Raw genomic sequence first — 21,888 nt, forward strand, 5'->3', positions numbered from 1 at the left:
GTGCCTTATTTTGTTTGTTTGTCATATTCATTCAATTACTATTTCAATTTATGCCATATACCTACTCTCTTTGTTGTAGCCCAATTACAATTTGAATTTTTTGTTGCTTTAAATTTTGTTGACCTCTTTCTTGGTGGGAGAATTTTGAAGGTGCCTTGATAAGTTTGGACCTAACATCTTTGGTAAGAAACTTATCACTTAAATAGGTGAAAATTTGAATACTCCAAGTTGAATATCCTTAAGAGGTATAGCAAGAGGACAACAACAAATTTTGTATCAAGTCTACACAAAGAGGGAGTGCAAATAGAAAGAGTACCAAAAAGAAAGAAGTGCATAGAATAGGATTTACTCAAATTTGTTGATCCAATTTTTCATTGTCTTTTCTTTGAGTTGTAATTGTGTTAAATCTTGAACAATTAGTGGATTAATTGAGCATTAGACGGTTAGTGTCTCTTCAATGGTTCTATGTGCCTAGAAGCCTTACCTTAGGATACGTCTAGTTTAAAGCTTTCTAGATAACAATTTTTCAATTGTGTGTTTTCTTGCATAAAATTGTGTTATCATTCTTGATTGTGCTCTAAGTGAATTACTTAGATAAAGGTTTGTAAAAGTTTTTAGAGAATATGGCTAGGAAAGGCTTGGTACTTAAGTGATCCAAGTGATCCCACCTCCCTTTCCTAGGAATCTACCTACATTACTCCACCTATCTTTCTTATAGTAATTACTTTTAACACATAACTTTAACATGTATTCTCATTCTTCTAGTCCAAATGAAAGTGATCGAAAGTCTACCAAAACTCTTTTAAAACAATTTGCTAGAGACTTTCAAGCACTATCATATAGACAATTGCAACATGAGACCCTACTAAAAGAAAGGGATGCTCATTTTGCTAAAATAGAAGAAGAGTTACAACTTGTTAAAGAAAAAGGTGAATACACCACAAAATCAAAAAGATCTTCAAAAACATCTAGCTCTAGGTTGAGTGATTCATATGATGAAAAAAGTCTTAGAATGCATGAGTATTATTGTTCCGGCCGGTTGACCTGGGTCGTCTTTATGCGTGGCTTGTTCTAACGAGCTAGGGCACCTTCGTTCTGCCTCGTCTATGAGTACCTGAAAAAGAAGAACAAAGGGGCGCCCTCGCGGCCGCTCAAGTCAGCTAGCGAGAAACACCAAAGTAACAAGAAACTGTGCAATAATCTCAATGACTGAAACTGTGTGGCTAAAACTGTGTTGCCCTAATTGCCTTGTGTTCTCAGCGGATGCGCCGTCAAGAACAATTAGGGTTTGTGCTCTGTGCGTCTATTTGAGAACTAGGTGAAAACCCGTGTAACTGTGAAAGCGTACCTTACTAGGGTTCTTCATGCCCTTTATATAGGTGAAAACTAGGGTTTACCTTTGTGTTGCTGCTATTATCTAGGGTTCCTTGGAGAAGGTCCTTGCGCCGCTATCCTTAGGATTTTAGCGTATCTGGCTCATGGACTTCCCTTATCTGGAGTGCAATGAATAACCTTGCGGCCACTTGGGCTCTAACTTAGGCACTGTATTTCTCGTGCCATCATACTATTTAGGTGCCCTAATTAATCACGTGTCATGCATGCAACCTTCCTTGGAGATCTTTAATGAGCACGTGGGCATTGTCACGTGCCCCTTTGACTTGATCGTTTATTCTGTGCGGAGGGTCCCATAGCGCCGCCACCCAACTTAGGGTTATTCTATCGTGTGGGCCCTCTTCTCTGCGAAATGCTTCTGTCACGCGAGTTGACTCTTCGGGCGATGTCTTACTTGGGCGACGTCTCGCTTGGGCGACGTCTTGCTTAGGCGATGTCCTTCTCTTGGGCGATGACTCATCTTGGCGGTGACACATCTCGGTGATAACCGATTATGTATACTGCAGAACGCTGCTTCTACACACGGCGACTATGTTGACTTCTTGACCACCTACCTTTCTCTTGTCCACGTCATCACACCCGATGACCTGGTCAGTACAATTATCAACCTCAACCTGGGAGAGTTAGAAAGGAAAGAAAAGAAAGTCCAAGGGAGGTTAGGGTAGAGCTACCTCTTTTCTATGGAAAAGAAAATGTATAAACATATCTAGATTGGGAGATGAAGGTAGAACAACTTTTTGTCTGCCTCCATGAGAGTGAGGAAAGAAAAGTACCCTTAGCCACCCTCAGTTTTCAAGAATATGCTAGGTCTTGGTGGATACAAAGGGAAACTAATGTTAGAATTGGCAGAAAATCAGAAATACGTAATTGGGATGAATTGAAGATGAGTATGAGAAGAAAGTTTGTTCCGCTTTCATATGTGAAAAAGAATAAGCTTAGAGAAGAAATGAAAGAGCTTGTAGAAAAAGGAAGAAACTTTATATACGGAGAAAAAGAATATGCTAGAAGAGAAAAAGGGTTTAAAGAAACATTTCAAGCTCTTGTTAGAAAGAAAGAAGAGAAGGAGAAAATAGAAAGAGAGGAGAACGAAAGGAAAGATAGAGAAGAGAAAGAAAAGAGAGAAAAAGTGATGATAGAAAAGGAAAATACAAAAAACTCTTTTTCTGGAGTTGAATCAGATATCGATAACATTTTATCTTCTCTAGAAAACCCTTGTGAGGATGTGCTTGCAGAAAAGTCTATGTTTGGAGTTGAACCAAAAATAGATATTAATGTTTCCTCCACAAAAAATACAGAAGAATGTTTGATTGAAAAGGAAGAAGAGGAAACCAACAAAGAAGAAGAGTCTTTTATGACACCCCCTGCAAGCATAGCTGGGAAGGAATCCTTAACGAGGGATTGCAATACTTTGAACTCTTATTTTCAATTATATAATGCTTATTCTTCTTTACAAAAATATCAAAAACCAAACTTTGTGATGTTGTTGCCAAGCTTGGGCAATAAACAACACAAAGTGAACAAAAATATTTTTGAAAGGGGTCTTATGTTTTTCTTTAAAAAGAATTTTAAAGATAAATGGCCTTATTTTTGTTTAGTTTTATTTTGTTTTAATTTTCTTTTAAAAAAGAAATTTATATCATGTTTTTTTGATGTTTACTATAGATTGACATTTGATCTTGGAGGACGAGCATAGTTTTCGAAGCAGGAATAAGGCTACTGTTCAAGATCAACTGTAGATCTGAGGACAGATCCTCTCAAGAAGGAGGGGATGATGGAAACCGTCTAGCCACACACAACCCCATAATAAGGAGGATGAAGACCTAGAGGTTGCTTATTGATTTAATTGCAAATATGGGTCTAATTGGGCTTTTGTTTATTTTGGTAGGCCCAATCAAGAGGACAAATCTAGGGCGAAGGAATGTACAAACATATCCAAGAAGCCCTCCAAGTCATCAAAACATAAACTAGAGCTTTGGTAAGAAGAACACAAGAAGATTGAGTTTTTGCTGACTAGTCAACATTATTTGTGGGCCAAGCTTTAGCTTAAGTAAATTGTATAAAGTTGTTTAGGATTTCATGGGCCATGTATTGGGCCTAGTAGCATAAAATAATTGGGCCAATTAGCATAGGTTTTTGGGCTTGTATTTGGGCCAATAGTAAAATATGACTAGTTAGGTTAAAAGTGACTATTTAGGATAACAATTGGGCTTCTTTGAGCCCAATGTAACCCTAAAACATATTATGTATATTGGAGAACGAAAATACCTTGGCATGGAGCACATGGACGTCCACATGGCAACATAGAAGTGGAAAGGATTTAGCATGAAGGTGTTAGCTAAACATGGAAAGCATGACTCCACATGACACCTTCTTATTGGAGAGTTTTATTTTGAATTTTAAATTTTTGGCTCCAAAATGTTAAGCCCTCTCTCCTATAAATTGAGGTGCTTGGCTCTCATTTGGTAAGATTAATGAAGAGTGAATTGCTGCCAAAATTGTGCCGATTTCACTCCTTGTCTCCTACCTCCCTAGGATATACACTTAGTCTTCATTTTTCACCTATTCCAAGTGAGATGACCTCACCACTCACTCTCCACACCAAACATGCACCTCCAAGGAAACCAAAACTCTACGTGAGCTCCTTGTTTATCTTCCTTCATTGATGCTTCCACCACTCCTTCAAAGAAAACACAAATCAGATGAAGGCACACTTAACTTTGATACCACTTGATGGAGTTGTGCCTTCATTCGTTTGCAATTTCTTTGGTGGAGTGGCGGAAGCATCAATGATGGAAGATGAACAAGGAGCTCACGTAGAGCTTGTGGATTCCTTGAAGGTGCATGCTAGGTGTGGAGAGTGAGTGGTGAGGCCATCTCACTTGGAATAGGTGAAAATAGAAGACTAAATGTCTATCCTAGAGAGGTAGGAGACAAGGAGTGAAATTGGCACAATATTGGCAGCAATTCACTCTATATTAATCTTGAGAAATTCATGACCCAGGCACATCCTTTTATAGCAAAGGAAGGTCAGAATTTACAAGCCAAATTCAAATGAAAAGAAGTTTGAAATTGGTGCCTACTTTTGGACATAGCACATGGAGCACATGGAACATGTGATGGAAAACGTTTAGCACATGTAGCATATGGAACATGTGGAAAATGTGTACTTTTCTCCATGGCTTAAGCATAACTGGCCTTGGTTAAATTAGGTGTTTTAGAAACCCTAATTTAACCTAGGTTGGTTTTTAGGTGCCAAATTTCATCTAAGGAAAAATTACAAATAGAATCTCCTATTCTACTTTGACAAAAATTAAATCCTAATCTACACTAGAGTTATGGCATTTTAAACATATACAAGAAGCTTTCCCTGCCATCAGTAGCAATGTTCCAATCTTCCTGAATCTTCTTGGCCATGGCTCTAGTGGTAGGCCCAAATCTTCTCTTTGTTGGGCTTACATTTGGGCTTGTCCTTGGGCCTTTTCCATCATCCCCTCCCTCTTGAAAAGGATTTGTCCTCAAATCCAATGCTTTTTCTTCTTCATTATTACCTACAAAATGAGTTAAATCAATGACATTAAAAGTATCATGTACTCCGTACTCCGCATGCAAATCAAGCTTATATGCATTATTATTTATTCTCTTGAGGACTTTTAAAGGTCCATCACCCCGGGGACTAAGTTTGGACTTTCTCGTAGTTGGAAATCTATCTTTCCTAAGATGAAGCCAAACCAAATCTCCTTCTTCAAAGATTATCTCTCTCTTCCCCTTATTGCTATGTTTTATATATTTCTCTATTTGTTGTTGTATTTGTTCTTTAATGCTCTCATGCATTTTCTTAACAAATTCAACTTTTGTAGCTCCTTCCTTATGCACAAACTCTTGTGGATTAGGAAGTGGCAACAAATCTAGAGTAAGAGGATTAAACCCATATACAACTTCTGTACCGTTCCGTACCCGGGCGTTGACGAAGTCAAGGTCAAAGTCAGCGTCGAGGTCAAAGTCAACGTAAGGCGTCGCCCAGGTGGGGTGACGCCAAGCGCAGGCGTCGCCAAGAGGAAGCATCGCCAAGATAAGGCGTCGCCTAGCAGGGCATCGCCAAGATAAGGCGTCGCCTAGCAGGGTGTCGCCAAGGTGGAATGACACAAAAGCAAGGTGACCACAGCGCCACTCCCCGACACCCATGGGTAGGAAAGACTATGGAGGGGGCGACGCCGTGGGAAGGCCTCAGACCCCTGATAACCAGGGAATAGTGATAAAGAGAAGGAAAAGGTGGCTTCAAGGCCATAGTGACAGCACCAGTGTAGGGCAGTCCGACTCGTGAAGTACCCCTGCCGCCCCAGAGACGCCTTTGGCACAGATACGACTCAAGGGGAGGGTCACGCCCAGGGTAGCTAGGCGCAGGGTACGAGAGGAAGGCTGATATGCTCTCAAAGTGAGTGACTAGATGATTGGGGCATGAGTTGGCACCCCAAAAAGTCACCCCTCGCGCAGTAGCACTCCCAAGCAGGAGGACTCACACGTAGAAACGTCCCCGATGGGCAGAAACGTCCCCAGATGGGGTCATGGCGTTGTGAGGCCCTCCACGTGTACGACAGCCAGGTCAGAATAGAAACACCCTTTAATCAGGTACCAGGTAATTAAAGTCATTCAATACAGTTTCTGTTTCGAGCGTTCCAGGTACTATAAAGGCTCCCAAGCGTTTCAATGTCTTAAATGCGCTACGTTTTCTAATTAGACGTGTTAATTAAGTGCGTTACGTTTTATGATTAAAAGCGCTTTAAATGCTTGGGCAGTTTAAATAGCGCTGAGAATGATGGAAACGGGGTTCGAACTTTTGGCAAATTTCCCAGAAACTCTCTAGTTGCTTGCTCGAGCCTTGAGGTTACACACAAGGGACTAGGGAAAGATTTTTACTAGAAGGAGAAATATACACTAGACACAGTTTCCTTTTCACCACCTTCAGAGTGCCATACGCGGTGCTCCGATACGGAGGTGCATAGTTTTTGGTGTTTCTTGCTGGCTGACTTGAGCGTCAGAGTGCAAACGGCCGCTAGGGCGCCCTTTTTGTCCTTCTTTGCAGGAATCCACAGGTGACCAGTGGGAAGGAGTCCCTAGCTGACGGTTGAGGTCGCGTACGAAGACGTCCCAGGTCAACCGGACGGAACAACTTCAAATGGAGAAATATTAGTAGTTTTATGAACTACTCTATTGTATGCTAACTCAATATGGGGAAGATACTCATCCCAAGATCTATGGTTACCCTTCATGACCTCCCTAAGCATGGTAGAAAGAGATCGATTTACAACTTTCGTTTGACCATCCGTTTGAGGATGACAAGAAGTTGAAAATTTCAGTTTAGTTGCAAGCCTTTCCCAAAGGGTTCTCCAAAAGTGACTTATAAATTTTGGATCTCTCTCCGAAACCATGCTTCTAGGTAACCCATGAAGTCTTACCACTTCTCTAAAGAATAGTTTAAAGATATTATTAGCATCATCCACCTTGTGGCAGGGAATAAAATGTGCCATTTTACTAAACCTATCCACAACCACAAAAATATAGTCAAAACCTCTTGCTGTCCTAGGAAGGCCTAAAATAAAATCCATGCTAATGTCCTCCCACAGAGCACTTGCAATAGGTAAAGGAGTATAGAGTCCATGAGGCATTTTTTTAGACTTAGCTTTCAAACATGATATGCATCTAAACCAATGTCTTTGAACATCTCTTCTCATATGTGGCCAAAAGAATTTTCCTTTTAAAAGCTCTAGAGTTTTATCAACTCCAAAATGGCCCATGAGACCTCCTTCATGAGATTCTTTTACAAGAAGTTTTCTATGTGTTCCTTGAGGTATACAATGTTTTCCTTCTTTAAAAAGATACCCCTCAGACACATAAAATCCTCCTTGTGCTCTATGTTCACATTTAGCAAAGATGGATGCAAAATCATGATCTTCTTTGTAAAGTTCAGTTATGTTTTCAAATCCAAGAATTTGGGCTCCAAGTTTTGAAAATAGGGCATGTCTCCTTGAGAGAGCATCAACCACAATGTTTGTACTACCCTTCTTGTATTTGATAATATAAGGAAATTGTTCAAGAAATTCCATCCATTTTGCATGAAGTTTGTTCAACTTATGTTGACCTTTCAAATATTTTAAAGACTCATGATCACTATGAATGAAAAATTCTTTAGAAACTAGATAGTGTTCCCAATTCTTTAAGGCACTCACAAGTGCATAAAGCTCCTTATCATAGGTGGGGTAGTTGAGGGTGGCACCATGAAGTTTTTCACTGAAATAAGCAATTGGGTGTCCCCCTTGCAACAACACGACATCTATGCCTACCCCCGATGCATCACACTCTAGCTCAAAGTTTTTGCAAAATTTGGTAAAGCTATAATGGGTGCATTAGTGAGTTGAGATTTTAGCCTCTTGAAGGCTTGATCTTGCTTCTCGGTCCAACAAAATGGAACTTCTTTCTTCACTAACTCATTGAGTGGTGAAGCTAGACTTGAGAAGTTAGGCACAAATCTTCTCTAAAAGCTAGCTAGACCATGAAAAATCCTAACCTCTCCTACATTTTGTGGAATTGGCCATTCTTGAATGACTTTGATTTTTTCGAGGTTAACATGTACCCCATTTTTGTTAACTATAAAACCTAAAAAGACTATAGTATAAACACAAAAAGTACATTTATCACTATTAACAAACAAGCTATTGTTTCTAAGCACTAGGAGAACTTCCCTAAGGTGACTTAGGTGAGATTCTAGGCTTTGGCTATACACTAATATATCATCAAAATAAACTATTACATATTTACCTATACAATCCCTTAAGACATGATTCATTAGCCTCATAAAGGTGCTATGTGCATTAGTGAGTCCAAAAGGCATCACTAACCACTCATATAGTCCAAATTTGGTTTTGAAAACAGTTTTCCACTTATCACCTTCTTTAATTGTGATTTGGTGATATCCACTTTTCAGATCAATTTTAGAAAATATGGTTGACCCATGCAACTCATCAAGCATGTCATCTAGTCTTGGAATTGGATGCCTATACTTGATGGTGATGTTATTGATGGCTCTACAGTCACAACACATTCTCCACTTGCCATCTTTTTTTGGCACCAACAAGATAGGTACAATACAAGGACTTAGGCTTTTTTGAACCCAACCCTTCTCCAATCAATCATGTACTTGTGATTCTCTCTCCTTAGTTTCTTCAGGATTAGTTCTATAAGCTGGTCTATTGGGTAGACTGGCTCCCGTAACTAAATCTATTTGATGTTCTATTCCTCTAAAAGGGGGAAGTCCTATAGGGCCTTCCTTAGAAAATATATCATCAAATTATTTTACTTGAGGATGTAGAATACAAGTCTTAGTAAGTGTGGCAGTGCATGTAAGTGTTCCTTTACAAAGCAGGAGGTCGGAAGGTCGTTCAGAAAGAAGTATCTTTTCAATTTTGTTTTCAAATTTTTCTTCCTTCTGAATAACCTTGTGGGAAGGAACACTCTTCTCCCACACCTCTTTTTCCCTAAGGGATTTTTCTTGGTTTTCTATTATTTTTATTTTTTTTCTCTTCATCCCTCTTTTGTTTCATTTGTACTTGATCTTTTACCACTTGTGAATGTGATATGGGATAAAGTACAAACTTTTTTTATTCGTGGGTGAAAGTAATCTCATTGGTAAGACTATTGTACATAGTTTTTTTTTTATCAAATTGCCAAGGTCTACCCAACAAAATATGACAAGCTTCCATGGGAACTACATCACATAAAACTTTATCTTTATAGTTTCCCACAGAGAACTCGACTTTCACTTGCTTATCTACAGTTAATTCCCCATCTTCATTTATCCATTGAAGTTTATAAGGTTTAGGATGAGGTATTAATTGTAGATCTAGCTTCTCAACCATTCTAGCGCTACAACAATTGTAGCAGGAGCCACTGTCCACAATGAGAGAACAAACATTTTCTAAAACTTTACATCTTGTAAGAAAAATGTTCTCTCTTTGTGTCTCTAGGTTCACGCTAGATTGATTGTTAAGGGTTCTTCGGATCATCATTAACTCCCCCTCACATGGATATGCTCCCTCACTATTTTCTTCTTCTATCTCGCTAGGTTCATCGTCATTGCTACTGTATTCATCTACCCCTCTTAGGAACATAGTTCTTTGATTTGGGCATTGGGCTTTTACATGACCTCTACCATAACATTTGAAACATTTGACATCTCTACTGCGGGTTGGTGGGGTTAGTACATCTTTTTCTATACTCTTGGGAGTTTCTTTTGGTTTTTCCTTTGGTAAGCTTTCCTCCCTTTTATACACCCTTTTAAGATAAGAGTTAGAGTATGAGCTTTCCCTATGACTTGAAGTTTTTCTCAAATTTTGTTGTTCAACTTCGATACAAAGTTGAATTAAATCATTCAAGTCTTGGTAGCGCAAAAGTTCAACTCTATCTCTAATCTCAAGGTTAAGCCCACTTAAAAATCTTGCTATGGTGGTGGGTTCAGACTCCCTAATTGAGGCTCTCAGCATGTATAATTCCATTTTCTACCTATATTCCTTTACACTCATAGTCTTTTGTTGGAGTCTTTGGAGCTTGTCCTTTAACACCCTATTATAATAGGAGGGAATATGTCGGCGTCTTAAGGCTCCCCTAAGATCATTCCAATACTCTATGGGAGGGTCCTTATGAAGACGTCTATCTCGATCAAGGGTAGTCCACCAATACATAGCATTACCTTGAAAACTTAGGGTGGCTAAGGGTACCTTTATCTCTTTACTCACATGGTTGCAAGCAAACAATTGTTCTACCTTCATTTCCCAATCTAGATATGTTTCTACATTTTCTTTTCCATAGAAATAAGGTAACTCTACCCTAACCTCCCTTGGACTTTCTTTCCTTTCCTTTCTAACTCTCCTAGGTTGAGGTTGATAATAATCATGCATTCTAAGACTTTTTTCATCATATGAATCACTCAACCTAGAGTTAGATGCTTTTGAAGATCTTTTTGATTTTGTGGTGTATTCACCATTTTCTTTCACAAGTTGTAACTCTTCTTCTATTGAAGAAAGCCTTGTATGGTCTTAAGCAAGCACCAAGGCAGTGGTATGAAAGGTTAAGTAGTTTTCTTCTATCTCACCACTATGAAAGAGGGAAGATTGACAAAACCCTTTTCATTAAAAAATCTGATTCTGCTGTAATCTTAGTCCAAATATATGTAGATGACATTATCCTTGGCTCTTCTAATCATAAATTGTGTGAAGAATTCGTAACAGCTATGCAGGGAGAGTTTGAGATGTTAATGATGGGGGAACTCTCTTTCTTTCTTGGGTTGCAGATCAATCAATCCAAAGAAGGCATCTTCCTGTGTCAATCTAAGCACTGTAAAGACATTCTCAAAATTGCGTTGGCTGATTGTCACATTTCAAAACCTGTTAAATATGTTTTCTGTCGAATTAAAACTGATTTGGCTCTTGATTAACTGCCTAAAATGACTAGATTTAAGAGCTATAGATCTGGTTTCTCTTTGTATTAAAAAACACACAAAAAGTGAGATTGAAAATATTTTTTAGAAGAGATTTGATTCAAAGTTTTGCAAGATTGCCTTCTTAGGAGGTTGTGCATTGGTTTAAGAACTGATCTTAGGAGCTCTGTGATTGCTATAATACTAGGAGTAATTTGTTCCTTTTTTATTCTTGTAATTGTTTCTTTTCTATACTTGTAAAGTTTGTTAACCTGTAAGGTCAGAGGGTGTTTCGGCTGTGGTTGTGTGAAAAGCAAAGAGGGTGAGTGTTCTTGTGTGATTAAGATCACCTTTTTGTGGTGTTGAGTGTTTGTAATCTGTGATTGATTGCTAGTGAAATTGAAGGGAAGTCATCTCAATTATTCCACTTATGATAAAGAATTATATGCACTTGTTAGGGCTTTGTTTACTTGGCAACACTATCTTTTTCCTAAAGAGTTTGTGATACATAGTGATCATGAATCTCTTAAGTTTTTGAAAAGCCAAAACAAGCTTAACAAGAGGCATGCTAAGTGGGTGGAATTCATTGAGCAATTTCCTTATGTGATCAAACATAAGCAAGGCAAAGTAAACATTGTGGCGGATGCACTTTCTAGAAGATATACTTTGCTAAATCTTTTAAGTTCTCAATATCTTGGCTTTGATCACATTAAGAAACTTTATCATGATGACGTTGATTTTTCTTTCATCTATCAAGAGTGTCTTAAGGGAGGACACAAAGATTTTTTTATACAAGATGGCTTTCTTTTTAAAGGAAAACGTCTTTGGGTTTAATGGGTCACTTTGGGGTTGCTAAAACTTTGAATGTGTTGCATGAACATTTCTTTTGGCCTCATTTGCATAAACATGTTCATAGTTTGTATGATAAATGCATAGCTTGTCGCAAAGCTAAATCTAAGATGCATCCCCATGGTTTATATACTCCTCTTCCTATCCCTTCAATGCCTTGGGTTGACATATCTATGGATTTCATATTAGGATTACCCAAGACATCAAAGGGAAAGGACTCCATTTTTGTGGTAGTGGATCGTTTTTCAAAGATGGCTCACTTTATTCCTTGCAACAAAGTGGATCATGCATGTCATATTGCAAACCTCTTCTTTCAAGAAGTGGTTCGCTTGCATGGGATCCCTAGATCTATTGTGTCCAATAGAGATCCCAAGTTCTTAAGTCACTTTTGGAAGACCTTGTGGGGCATGCTTGGAACTAAACTTTTATTTTCTACCACTTGCCACCCACAAACTGATGGTCAAACCGAGGTGGTGAATAGAACTTTGGGACAACTATTGAGATGTTTCATTTTGGGGAATCCTAGAGTGTGAGAGAATTTACTACCCCATGTTGAGTTTGCATATAACCGTGTAGTAAATTCTACCACCTCACATTCTCCTTTTGAGGTTGTCTATGGGTTTAACCGCTTAACACCTCTTGATCTTCTTCCTATTCCCATTCTTGGAGATGTTTGGTGCAAAGATGGGGATGAAAAGGCTTCTTTTGTGAAAACTTTGCATAAAGACATCAAGAAGAGAATTGAGAAGAAGGTTGGCAAGTATGCTGAACTTGCCAATAAAAGGAGAAAAGCATTGTTGTTTGAGGAAGGTGATTGGGTTTGGCTTCATTTGAGGAAGGATCGTTTTCCTACTCAAAGGAAGTCAAAACTAATGCCTCGAGGGGATGGACCTTTCCAAGTCCTCAAGAGGATTAATGACAATGCTTATGAGTTAGATATGCCTGATACATTCTTAGGTAGTCATACTTTTAATATCAGTGATCTAACTCCTTTTTCTGTAGGTCTCCAGAATTCGTGGTCGAATTCTCTCCAACTCGGGGAGTATGATGGAGATCAAGCTCAAGTGGACATGGAGGCCAATCATCAAGAGCAAGAAGAGGTTGAGGCTCAAATGGAGGACGCTCATGGAGTTCAAAGCCCACCTCAAAGGCTTACAAGGAGCATGTTCAAGGCTTTAGGAGCTAATGGACGTTTGTTTTCTCTTTTTGTAATTTCTTTGTTTGAAAGTGCTTAGAGGGAAACATAAGAAACCTCTTTTGTCAAAGCATCTTTAGGTCTTTAGTTTAGGAGTCTTAAGGGGTTGTGCGTTTAGTAGAGAGGTGTAGGAGTAATAGGGAGGTGCCAAAGTGAGAGAGGAAGTCACACCTTCCTCATGCTTGGCGCCACTTTCATGTAATTTGGGGGGAATTGTGAATTTAATTAGCTTTGCATTTCAGCACCTCTAGGCTATAAATTAAGGTGCTGCCTTTGTATTTTTCAGATTTGAATTTTGAATTAGAGAAACTCTACTCAATTTGAGAGAGAATTGGAGAGCTTTGTGCCTTCCTCACTTAGTCTTATCTTGAGAGTTCATGGTTACCTCAAGTGGCGGCATAACACACTCATCTTGGAGTCTCCATCCTCTAAGTGGCGTGTTCATCCAACCATTCCTCCATCTTCATGAGTTTTCTCTTCTCTTTCCTTCCTTCTCTTTTTATGTTCATGTCTTAGTTTGAGTTCTTGCATTTTTCAGTTCGGCATTTTTAGTTTCCTTTGTGTTTTGCTTCGGTTCCTTTTTATTTCTACCGATCATCTTTGCTTCTTCTTCATTCATAATTGTTGTTTTGATTCAATTGACAATACATGGATCTTCCATGTGAGTTTGGGTTTGGTACTAGTCTTGGTGAGTTCTTGAACATAGAACCTTGATCTAATTTTATGAAAAAGTGCCTACCTCATATCCAACTCAAGTTGATTCCTAAGAATTTCAAGAATCATTCATATTGTGTTATTGGAATCATATCAGGAGTGGTTCGGCCAACTCCCTCTGTAGGTGAAGGTTTGAAGATTAAAAGCCTATTCCTAAGAGAGTTTAGGCAAGGAGTGAGAATGACACAATTTTGGCAGCATTTCACTATTCAATTAATCTTCCAATTTCAGCAGCCCAAGGTCTCCTTATATAGGACTAGAAGGCCGGAAATGAACAGCCAAATGAAAAGGAAATGTAAACAAAATGAAATGAAGTTGGCGCCTAAATGAGAGCACACATGGCAAGCGTGACATGGTGTGTCTCATGGGTTGCCTAAAGGCCTAAAGTGACCGGCCTAAGTTAGTTTAGGAGTTTCTAGAAACCCTAATCTAACTTAGGTTGGTTTTTAGGAGCCAAAATTCATCCTAATTACAAATTAAACAATTTTACAAAAGAAAATTCCTATGCTACTTTGACAAGAATTTAAAAAGCTATTCTACACTAGAGTTTATGACATGTAAAATGTGTCCTCTTGACCCATCTTTGACCATAACTCTAGTGGTTGCCTCAATGTAGCATTTTGGTGGCCTATTAAAGGGTTGGTGTTGGGGCCTCTTACATCATCCCCTCCCTCTTGAAAAGGATTTGTCTTCAAATCCAAGGCTTCATCCTTGTCAAAAGTAGGTGGATGTATATGGCTGGATGGTGTCCATCATCTCCTCCTTCTTGAGAAAATCTATCCTCAGATCCACAGTGTCGATCTCGGATAGCAACCTCTTGCTTTGACAACTAAGCTTGTCCTCTCGGATCAAACGTCCATCTATGGGAATCTTCAAACAAAGCAAATGAGTTAGTTGAAGCAAATGTATAAAAATCAATTTTATGAAGTTGCCATTCTTTTTGTTTTTCTATTGTTTTGGGCAACTTTTTACAATATTTATCTTTTGATTGTTGTATTTGTTCTTTTATCCTCTTATGTATTTTAACATATTCGGTTTTTGTTACTTTTTCCTTAGGCACAAATCTTTGTTGATTAGGAAATGGTAACAAATGAAAAGGAAAAAGAGGATTAAATCCACATACAACTTCAAATGTAGAAATATTAGTAGTCTTGTGGACTACTCTATTGTATGCATGTTCATCTCTAGAGTTGTGTTTGCCTTTTATGATTACTCTAGGCATAATAGAAAGAGCTATGTTTTCAATGTTATTTTGACCATTCGTTTGAGGGAGATAAGAATTTGAAGAGTACAACTTAGTTCCAAGTTTTTCTAAAAGTATCCTCAAAAAATGGTTTTCAAATTTTGGAGCTCTTTTCAATACTATGCTTGGAGATAAACTATGAAGTCTTATTACTTCTCTAGAGAAGAGCTTATCCATAAAAATGGAATCAAAACCTTTTGTTGTCCAAGGAAGCTCTAATATAAAATCTAGGTTTATATCTTCCCATGGAACATTTGCAAAAGGTGAAGGATTATAGAGTTCATGAGACATTGCCTTAGTTTCAGTTTTAAAGCAAGAAATGCATCTAGGGTAATGTCTTTGAACATCGTTTCTCATGGGTGACCAAAAGAATTTTCCTTTTAAAAGCTCTAGAGTTTTATCAACTCTAATTTGGCCCATGAGTTCTCCTTCATGAAGAATTTCTCTTTTATGTGTGAAGGTAGTCTTGTTGATACAACCATTGTTCATGAAAATTTTAATACTTTGCAATGGTTGTCTCAATAAGACATGACAAGTTTCTTTAGGCACTACCTCACATAAAATTTTATCTTTGTAGATGCCTGTAGATAACTTGACCTTCACTTGGTGATATCTTAGCACATATGTAAAATAATCTACTACATTTTTATCTATGCAAGCCTCTTTTAAGGATTCTTCTTTTTTTACTATGCTTGCAAGTGTTCCTTTACAAAAGGTAAGGCTAAGTTGTTCAATAAGAAGCATATTTTCAAAGGTATTTTTAATTCTTTTGTCTTGTTGAATGACCTTGTGGGAAGGAACACTCTTCTCCCACGCCTTTTGTTCCCTAAGAGTCCTCTCTTTTTCTATTTTGATTTTTCTTTTCTCTTCATCCCTCTTTTGTTTCATTTTGTATTTGATCTCTTACCACTTGGGAATGTGGTAAAGGATTAAGTACAAACTTCTCTTTCTTGTGGGTGAAGGTAATCTCATTGGTTAGACCATTGTGCAAGGTTTTCTTATCAAATTGCCATGGTCTACCCAATAAAATGTAGCAAGCTTCCATAGGTACTACATCACATAAAACACTGTCTTGGTAGTTACCTATAGAAAACTCGACTTTCACTTGTTTATCTACAATTAGTTCCCCATCTTCATTTATCCATTGAAGCTTGTAAGGTTTAGGATGAGGGACTACTTGTAGATTTAAGTTTTCAACCAACCTAGTGCTACAACAATTGCAGCATGAACCACTATCCACAATGAGAGAACATATGTTTTCTAAAACTTTACATCTTGTGTGAAATATGTTTTCTCTTTGTGTTTCCATGGTTGCACTAGGTTGATTGTTGAGGGTTCTTCTAATTATCAATAATTCCCCCTCTAAAGGATACACTCTTTCTTCATCTCCCCCTTTTTCTTTCTCACTAGGTTCGTCATCACCACTAGTATATTCATCTATTCCTTTTAAAAACAAGGTTCTTTGATTTGGACATGTCTTCTTCCAAAGTATTTAAAACATTTAACATCCCTAGTGCGAATGGGTGGAGTGAGCATATCTTTACCTAAGGGTTTAGGAGTCTCTTTTGGTGTTTCCTTAGATGTACTCTCCTCCCTTTTAAAATCTCTCTTGGGATAGGAGTTAGGATATGAACCTACCCTTTGACTAGAAGTTTTCCTTAAATTTTGTTGTTCAACTTTGATACAAAGTTGAACCAAGTCATTCAAGTCTTGATAAGGTAAAAGTTCAATCCTATCTCTTATCTCAAGATTTAGCCCACTTAAGAATCTAGCTATGGTGGTGGACTCATTCTCCCTAATGGAGGCTCTCATCATGTATAGATCCATCTTTTGCCTATACTCCTCTACACTCATTGTTTTTTGTTGGAGTCTTTGGAGCTTGTCCATCAACTCCCTATTATAGTAGGAGGGTATATGGCGGCACCTTAGGGCTCCCCTAAGGTCATTCCAATACTCTATGGGAGGCTCCCTATGAAGACGCTTATCTCTTTCTAAAGATGTCCACCAATACATAGCGTTCCCTTGGAAACTAAGAGTGTCTAGGGGTACTTTTCTTTCTTCACTCACTCTATGGCAAGCAAATAGTTGTTCTACCTTCATTTCCCAATCTAAATAGACTTCTACGTTTTCTTTTCCATGGAAATGGGGTAGGTCTACCCTAAGCTCTCTTGGGCTCTCTTGTTCTCTTCTATCTCTTCTAGTTCTCCTTGGGGGTGGTTGATAATACTCATTTATCCTAAGACTTTCCTCCCCAAAAGAATCAAGATTTTGAGAACTAGATGCATGAGAATGTATTTTTTTTTTTTTGAGAAATCTCATCCTTTTCTTTAGTCATTCTCAACTCCTTGATTTGGGCTTCATGCTCCAATTGTCTATATGAGAGTGATTGAAAGTCCTTGGCTAGTTGTTTTATAAGAGATGTGATGGACTTTATACCACTTTCACTAGATTTAGAAGAGTGAGTTGACATGACTAGGGATTTGTGTTTAAAAGTATTTTACTTCAAGAAAGAAGAGGAATGTAGTGAAGGTAGCTTTCCAGGAAAGAGAGGTGAGTCACTAGGACTTCTTAAGTACCAAGTCTTTCCTTGCCGAAACCTATCCCTAAAAAAACTTCACACAATTCTTTTTCTAAGTAAATTACTTAGACCACAATGAGGAATGAAAAATCAAATTTTATGCAAAAGAAAACAATGCAAAGCAATTAACAAACAAAGCAATTAATCAAAACTAAGCAAGTAATTGACGTACACAATTAAGCATAACTACAGAAGTAATTAACGTAAAACAAACTAGCTAAGCACAATTAAAGATTGCTAATCTACAAAGCCTTAAACTAGACGTTTCCTAGTTGAGGCTTCTAGACACTTTGAGCCTTTGAAGACACACTCACCGTCTATACGTGATTAATCCACTAATTAAACAAAGGTTAAATGTAATTACAACTCAAGGAAATACAAAAAAATTGAATTGCACAAATTAAATTTCAGCTTTCTATACTATGCACTCCTTTGACTTGTAATTGCTCTTCTTTGTTGTGTCCTTCAAAGTGTATGTGTTTGGTATTTGTATTTGTGTTTGCTGTTTCTCCTTGCCTTAACCTCTTATGAATAGGCAATTAAATTCTCCAAAACAGTACCTACTAAGTAGAGGTAGTCTTACCACAAAAACAATTCTACTTAACAAACACCAATTGAATTTATCCACCAACAATTTAGAGGTCAAGAAAAGAAAGCAAGAAACAAATTAAATTTAAAAAAACAGTACCACAGCAAATGGATTTGAATTATGTGACACAACTTAGAAAGAGTTCAGAATGATATTGGACAAGCAAATAAAAATAGGCACTCAATAACGGATGGCACACAAAAGGAACCTAAAGAAAGGCACTAGAATTGATTTGAAAAACCAAAACAGCACTACTGGAAAACTAAGGTTCAGAAAGCGTGACTTAAAATATTTATGCTGAGCAGGCTATTTTAAATTTGCTTCTGAAAACTTAACCACAAACAATTCAATGTCTTAGAAAACTTTTGGCACTAGAATCACACCAAAAGCATGCACCAAATAATTGTGATAAATTTTTCAAAATCACTGTCCAAGTACCGTATATTTTGGCACCAGAATGCACTCTTTTTTTTCTATTTTGTCTTTTCATCTGATTCTTTTTTTCTTGATTTTCTAACACATCAAACTGTATTAATCCAGATTTTCAGAATTTTTCTTCAACGTATTAAAATTTCATAACAAAAAACAGCCAATGCAGAAATTGAAAAACAGAGGAGTCCTAATTCTGGAATTTAAAAACAGAATAAGAAACTTCAAAAACACAATGGAGTAGATGTATATGAATTTGTATGGAACAAGCATACAAATATGAACTACAAATAAAAGAAAAATACACCAAAGGATCAACAAACACAGAAATATAAATCTGGACTCAAATTAAATCAAGAAACCAAAATTATCAACAAATTCAGCACAACAAAGATTTGATGACAAATTTAGGAAATACACGACTAGACAAAACATCAAAGGATTCAGAAAATAAAATGACTCAAAAGAAATCATATGAACCGAACAAAATTTCAAAAAAGACTCAAACAACCTAAAATCAAAATAGCAACACAATTTCATATAGATTCCTACACAAAATATGAAAATAAGAAGCTCAAGAACAATTTGAACATTTTGCACCTATTGAATTGCTTAAAACAACAACTAAATCAAATTAAAAAGCAAAAAACAGCAAGACAACATGAACAAGTGATGAACAACACGAAAATAAGAAGAACACAAACACAAAAATGAGAGAAGACACTTAGCTCTTGTAGAACCTATGCTCATGATACCAAATGATGGATTTGTGTCTCTTTTCTTGCAGATTTTGTTGATGAATGCGGAAGCTCCATTGATTGATGGTGGAACAAGGCTCTTGTACCGTCCCATACCCGGGCGTTGACGAAGTCAAGGTCAAAGTCAGCGTCAAGGTCAAAGTGAGCGTCGAGGTCAAAGTCAACGTAAGGCGTCGCCCAGGTGGGGGTGACGCCAAGCGCAGGCGTCGCCAAGAGGAAGCGTCGCCAAGAGGAAGCATCGCCAATATAAGGTGTCTCCTAGCAGGGCGTCGCCAGGATAAGGCGTCGCCTAGCAAGGTGTCGCCAAGGTGGAATGACACAAAAGCAAGGTGACCACAACGCCACTCCCCGACACCCATGGGTAGGAAAGACCATGGAGGGGGCGACGCCGTGGGAAGGCCTCAGACCCCTGATAACTAGGGAATAGTGATAAAGAGAAGGAAAAGGTGGCTTCAAGGCCATAGTGACAACACCAGTGTAGAGCAGCCTGACTCGTGAAGTACCCCTGCCGCCCCAGAGACGCCTTTGGGACAGATACGACTCAAGAGGAGGGTCACGCCCAGGGTAGCCGGGTGCAGGGTACGAGAGGAAGGCAGATACACTCTCAAAGTGAGTGACTAGATGATTGGGGGCATGAGTTGGCACGCAAAAAGTCACCCCTTGCACAGTAGCACTCCCAAGCAGGAGGACTCACACGAAGAAACGCCCCCAGATGGGGCCATGGCGCTGTGAGGCCCTCCACGTGTACAGCAGCCAGGTCAGAATAGAAACGCCATTTAGCCAGGTACCAGGTAATTAAAGTCATTTAATATAGTTTCCGTTTCGAGCGTTTAAGGTACTATAAAGGCTCCCGAGCGTTTTTAACGTCTTAAATGCGCTACATTTTATAATTAAATGCGCTAATTAAATGCGCTACGTTTTATGATTAAAGGCGCTTTAAATGCTGGGGTAGTATAAATAGCGCCTGAGATGGGGTTCGAACTTTTGGCAAATTTCCCAGAAACTCTCTAGTTGCTTGCTCGAGCCTTGAGGTTACGCACAAGGGACTAGGGAAAGATTTTTGCTAGAAGGAGAAATATACACTAGACACAGTTTCCTTTTACCACCTTCAGAGTGCCATACGCGGTGCTCCGATACGGAGGTGCACAGTTTTTGGTGTTTCTTGCTGGCTGACTTGAGCATCGGAGTGCAAACGGCCGCTAGGGCGCCCCTTTTTTCCTTCCTTGTAGGAATTCACAGGTAACCAGTGGGAAGGAGTCCCTAGCTGACGGTTGAGGTCGCGCACGAAGACGTCCCAGGTCAACCGGACGGAACAGCTCTCCTAGGAGTTGTGATAGCCTTGGAGGTGCATGAGAAGTAGGAATAGTAGGAGTGGTTCGGTCAACTCCCTTTGTAGGTGAAGGTTTGAAGATTAAAAGCCTATTCCTAAGAGAGTTTAGGCAAAGAGTGAGAATGACACAATTTTGGCAGCATTTCACTATTCAATTAACCTTACAATTTCAGCAGCCAAAGGTCTCCTTATATAGGACTAGGAGGCCGGAAATGAATAGCCAAATGAAAGGGAAATGTAAACAAAATGAAATGAAGTTGGCGCCTAAATGAGAGCACACATGGCAAGCGTGACATGGTGTGTCTCATGGGTTGCCTAAAGGCCTAAAGTGACCGGCCTAAGTTAGTTTAGGAGTTTCTAGAAACCCTAATCTAACTTAGGTTGGTTTTTAGGAGCCAAAATTCATCCTAATTACAAATTAAACAATTTTACAAAAGAAAATTCCTATGCTACTTTGACAAGAATTTAAAAAACTATTCTACACTAGAGTTTATGACATGTAAAATGTGTCCTCTTGACCCCTCTTTGACCATAATTCTAGTGGTTGCCTCAATGTAGCATTTTGGTGGCCTCTTAAAGGGTTGGTGCTGGGGCATCTTCCATCACCCCCCCCCCCCCCGCTCCCTCTTGTTTAGGCCATTAATTCTAACAAATCTCGCTTAAGCGAGCAAAATTTCCAATAAAATAAAATAAAATTTATCAAAGGCAACCCAATCCTTATATGCTTCCCAATCAATTTACAACTTATGAACTTTGGCTTGGGGACATGTTCTATTATTCAGGGGGCAGATATAACAAATGAAGTTGAACCATCTACAGTTGTAGATGATGATTTCAACACAAAGTTGGATGACTTCTTAGGAAGGGAGGAATAAGCAAAAATATGGTTTATTTTTTCTAGTTTTATTTCTTTTCAGTTTTTATTATTTTATTTGTTATTTATATTTATTTTCTTATTTTCTTAGTTTGTTTTATTTGCTTATTTTGGTATTCTTGAATAAATTTTATGTTATTTGTTTTTTGTTAGTTTTATGTCTTGCATTATTTTCTTAAATTATTATCACTTTTAATTTAATTTGTTTTCTAATTTATTTTTCTTAAATAAAAAAGAACTGCAATATTAAGTTTGAAGTGTGAAAAAAAGGAATTTGTGTTTAAATATTAAATAGTGAGATGAATTAGACACATGTTAGCAAAGAAAATATGATTGAATCCCTATTCAAATGTAGTTAAAATTGTGATACATTAAAATTTAACAGGATTATTAATTAGGATAGAGAATGACAAAACAAAAAGGAATGAGGCTATTTAAACCAAGTGAGTGTGTGAACCTTAAACCATTGAG

Source organism: Phaseolus vulgaris, chromosome 4 (assembly GCF_000499845.2).
Source record: "Phaseolus vulgaris cultivar G19833 chromosome 4, P. vulgaris v2.0, whole genome shotgun sequence".
NCBI classification, from domain to species: Eukaryota; Viridiplantae; Streptophyta; class Magnoliopsida; order Fabales; family Fabaceae; genus Phaseolus; species Phaseolus vulgaris.